A 5,071-nucleotide genomic window follows, 5' to 3' on the forward strand; every position below is an offset into this window, starting at 1 on the left:
ACATCATAAGGATAGTGACTGGATAGCTGCTGAACTCTTCTCCATACAGCAAGACATGAAGGAACCTTCTTATAAAGAAATTCCCAGGGGAAGTGAAGTAACATGAAAGACAGCCTCAGCCACCCAAATGTTGATTTTATTCACAGCTTATTTTACACTTGTGTATAACTTAATTCATTCTAAAAACTTTGAGCGTTTTTGAGCTAATGGCTGTGCCAATAAGGGATAGGTGTCACTGATCTGTTTTGGCCTGTCTTAGGTTACAGCTGCATTAACGTTTTTAATATTATTTTACCACTTCAAAGACAACAGCTAAGTTTACTAAACAATCCCAATGCATTTGCTCAAAATTTGTTTTATTATTTCACCTTATTTTAATTACTGCAGTACTTTAAGTGGTGGTGCAAAATATTTTGAAAGCTCTTGGAATGGGAAGGCAGGGCAAAAAATGAAAATAAAATTTTGAAATGGCTTGCTGATCCTGATGGGCTGGACTCAACAATGAACACCCAATAAAAGCCTAGCATGGATCAAATCGAGAATCCATCTATCCCAGATTCCCATTTCTAGCGGTGCTCAACCAAATTAGCAAAGACCAACAGCAAGGTGGTGTCGCCTTCAGACAGGGCACTTGACACCCCAGTTGTCAAGTATCTGCCCAGGAAGACTCAACAAAGTCCAACCTGAGCTTCATCCTCCAGAAGCAATGTATGGATTATTTCTCTTGGCTATTTGACAGCCAGGAGACAGCATGGTACAATGATTACATATCAGTGTGTGCTAGGCACTGGAATGGGAGCAGGCCAGGGCTATTTTTGGGCAGGAACACACAGGAACAGAGTTCCGGCTGGCTTCAGAGTTGGCCACACCCACTACAGCCAAAACATCTGCGTGCGTAGCTACAGAGGGAAGGCCTGGAGAGCGACCCCCCTGCCTACCCCGAGGCGGTTGGGCCAGGGGCCCCCTGGAAGGATCAGGGCAGCATTTAAATGCCTCCCCATGCCTTCCCTGGCCTGTCCAAGGCCTGGCTTGCCCGGGCTCCCCGCAGCCTGGGTGCCCAGGCAAGCCAAGGGAAGGCATGGGGTGTGGCCTATTATGCTAATAAGCTGTGCTGTCAGGGGTGTGGCCTAATATGCTAATGAGTTTCTGCTGTTGGGTGGTGCCTATTATGCTAATGAGTTCCTGCTGGGCTTTTTCTACAAAAAAAGCCCTGGAGCAGGCAATCAATTAAAGACCTAAACAACTAACAGTTGCATCAATAATGTTCTCTTTGCAGTTTTCCTGGAAATGCTGTAAGGGGAAAGCCTTTTAAAGTCAATCCTGATCATGGAGAAAGAAAGATAAATTACGGTCATATATGAAGTTTACATGAAGAAAAGGCAGACCTGTTGCAGACAGATAAATGGAAGGTCTAATTAATAAAAAAGAATTATGTCTTTAAACAGAACATATGCTCAGCTGCTCCATGTCCACAGCAAGATTTGATATTACCCAGCACATATTTAATTTACACTCAAGTGCTGACCTCCATATATCGGTCTGGATTTGCACAATAGATAGCTTTCCAAAAAATACATCTTGTCCAAAAGAAGGCAGCAATTACTTAAACTGGATGTAAAGTAACTGAATGGAGACAGGGAGAGTGATAAGCTAAATCATAAAAGGCCGTGTTAGGTTACTAATAGAGCAATCCTATGCTGAGTTACTTGAGTCTAAATCCATTGATTTCAATGGGCTTAAGACTGGCATAACTCCACATAAGACTCAACTGTAAAAGCTACACACACACACACACACACACACACACACACACACACAAAATCGGTATGAGAAAGGTAATACCAAGAAGCAATTATGTCTGTGCAGCTCAGTGACGGCAGCACTGGAGCAAGGCCAGAATGTCAAGAAATCCAATGGAGCTGAAGCTGTGGGTGATGGACATTTTGAGTAACGATCTCCCAATGATCCCCCCACAATCAATGACCACAGAAGGTCTGCGCCATGGAGCTAAAAGCAATTTTTGCGATGTTGGTGCACGCAGAGCATATTCTGTCAACACCCACAGATATATCCTCAACCGGAGATGCACTGTGCATCAGTGCGAATTTGCTACACATCTGTGCAATCATGCTTGGAACTCAGCACAGCATCTGAGAACATCTCTTTTAAAATTTAAAAAAAGCTAATTTTATTTTATTTGGAGCTTTCTATGCCACCTCTTCACAATGCTATTTGAGGCAGCTTACAGCTCCTAGTCCATGGGATGGAAACAGCACAAAACTGCTCGAGCTAGAGCTCTTCTGCAAGTGGAAATGCAAGAAAAAGACCATGGTAGCCTCTTGCACTACCTCAAACATGGGATCACCACCTGCTTTCCCACTTCCTCAAGATGCTGTACATCCAATGACCAGATAGTACAATATATAGGGAGAAAAGCAGTAGGTGTGTTGCACAAGGTCTTGTGCAAGCGGAACTGTGCTAAGACCATTTACGTTTTGCTTATGAATTTCTGGGTCCACGACCCTATGTGGAGGAAAGCAACCTAAACAGTGTGGGTACAGCATCAACAATGGGGGGGGTCCCCCTCCTTTGGTCTTTTTTTACATTCTATGATGTGGCAGGGTGTTTAGAGGGTGAACCTCATGCCCAGCTGCAGAAACACAAATCTTTACACCCGTTTAATCTGGGGCTGGCAAGTGGAAGCGACAAAAGACTTCCGCAAGTGTGAAAGAGGCACCTACAATCCAATGCATTTTGGGTAGAAAAGCCGGTATATAAACAAAGATTCCGTGACAGTGACAAAACTCTGTACTGCAAAAATGCTGTAGCATTCAAACGATTTTTTAAGGCAGACAGCAATGTTTTATTCATGCGAAATCACCTGATAATTAGAACACAACAATTTATTATCCAATAATAAGCTCAGGGAAAACTCCAGTCTGTCAGGTAATTCAGAGGTCAGTCAAATGCTATTTATACATTGGCAGGCTTTCCTGAGCATTCATTCCTGCCGATCATTGCATAAGTGCGCAGCCCTTAGCAGACGCTTCTCCTTGCACGAGCCATGCAGGTTATTGCCAATTAGTGCTGCGTGATGTAGTAACAATTCTAGCAGCTAGCAGGAGACCTGGACTAGGCAGAAATCAAGCATACAGGGGCATGCCCCAGTAGAGAATCCTGGGAGATAATACTTCTAAGTAACTAACTGAGGGGGAGGAATGTTTTAGGGATGATGGGAATTCGCCCAAACATGCAGGATATTTCCACACCTCATCCTCCTCAAGTGCCTCTATCCTTGGCCCTGGAGAACAGAAATTACTTCTTTTTTGCGCTTGGCTTCAGTAGTTATGTAAGAGGATACTTAAACCATATATAGATTCAAGTGCATGTACTGAGAAATCCACTTTGAAAGGACTTAGTAAACTAATCTCTGGGAACAATAATTCTCTTGCTTTGTTTATTTGAAGTTTGGCTGTAACTATCGTTCAAAGATCTTCCCATATTTATTTTTTTCTTAAAAATAGGTCCCTCCCCACAAAAAGTGATAACTGAGGGCTTGTTTCCAGGTAACTGTTGGATGTGCAATGTTCACACAGCCAAGACTAAGAATTTTAAAGTTACAAGAGAATATTTCTGCTTTGTATATAGATATTAACTGGAACATCTCCCCTTATTTAAGTAGGTTTCGCTTAGACATTTGTCTTCCTGGGTGTTGTGCAAAGACTAGCGCAGCAATACGAAATGCTTGTAAAAGAAGTCACTCTCAATATTTAGATCAAGTGTTGAACACATGCAAATGAAGCTACCTTATACCGGGTCCAACTGCTGGTCTATCAGGATAAATATTTTCTATTGTGACTTGCAGCAACCCTCTAGGATCTCAGAAAGAGATCTTTGACACCATCCACTACCTGATCCTTTCAACTGGAGATGTCAGGGATCGAACCTGAGACCTTTTGCATATAAAGCAGGTGCTCTACCACTGAGCTATGGCCCCTCCCCCTCTCCAGTTTTATTTTACTTTCCCTTTCCCCTTAATGTAACTATGGTGGAAAAAATATATTTTTTCAATGCATGGAATAGCCAAGAAAATAAATCATATGCTGTGTTCACATAAAGGAAACAAAATGCATGTCTTTAGTTGCCAACTTAATTATTTACTATAGTTATGTATCACCTTTCAGCCGAAGCATTCAAGGTGCTTTACAATTTAAAATAATGTCTCTGAGACATGATACAAAAAGTGACAGGCAGGAAAGGGAAACAAACAAACAGAAGAAAGATCAACTCTTCTGGCCAGGAGCCCACTGTGGGAGAGGAATAGCCAGACGGGAATTGGCTTCAGCAGAGCCAACAAACAGGGCCTTTGCCTGTCTTGCCTCCATTTCTGATGGGGCCAAATGGAATCATGCCTAACCTTTTACTGCAGACACTGTTGTACTTCATAAATAACTGCTAGAGTTAAGGGGAACCACCCTTTATGTGTGACATGGGGACGTCACCAAAATCAGTACTCCCACATTGTTCTCCCTTTTCCTCCAAAACTTCTAGGATCGCGAACCTAAACTGTTTTTCACAGCCACCAGCCAACGAAGGTGGGTGGAGATAGTGAAACATCACAACAGGGCAAGTGATATTTCCAAGTTATGGGGGAGAAAGAAGCATTCCGTCATGGGGGAACGTGCCATTTCCTGTGCAGTTCTGCCTTAACAGGACAAACCTCTAAGTCTTTAAGATGTTTATAGCAGAACAGGAAATTATATTTTACAAGTTGAGGAACTTGCTAGGCAGTTATCCCATTCCCCACCACAACCTGGGGGTGCCAACTTCCACGTGGGACCTGAAGATCCCCAAGAATTACGACTAAACTCACAACAACAGAGATCAGTTCCCCGGGAGAAAATGGTGGTTTGGAAGGTGACCTCTATGGCATTAAACCCCATTGAAGCCCCTCCCAAACCCTGTCCCTCCCCAGACTCCACCCCCCCTCCCAAATCTTCAGGAATTCACCAACTTGGAGCTGGCAACCCTAGGTTGAGGAATATTCTCTTTGGAAAGATCTACTGGGCAT

The 5,071-nt window shown here is 43.2% G+C and overlaps 1 protein-coding gene across 1 annotated transcript in view; it reads right to left on the reverse strand.

The window, feature by feature from the left end:
- The window catches only part of ITPK1 (inositol-tetrakisphosphate 1-kinase), a 161,073-nt gene that overhangs the window by 48,003 nt on the left and 107,999 nt on the right, over window positions 1-5,071 (reverse strand). The window lies entirely within an intron of this gene.

Source organism: Gekko japonicus, unplaced genomic scaffold (genome assembly GCF_001447785.1).
Source record: "Gekko japonicus isolate JY-2015 unplaced genomic scaffold, Gekko_japonicus_V1.1 scaffold256, whole genome shotgun sequence".
Taxonomy (NCBI): Eukaryota; Metazoa; Chordata; class Lepidosauria; order Squamata; family Gekkonidae; genus Gekko; species Gekko japonicus.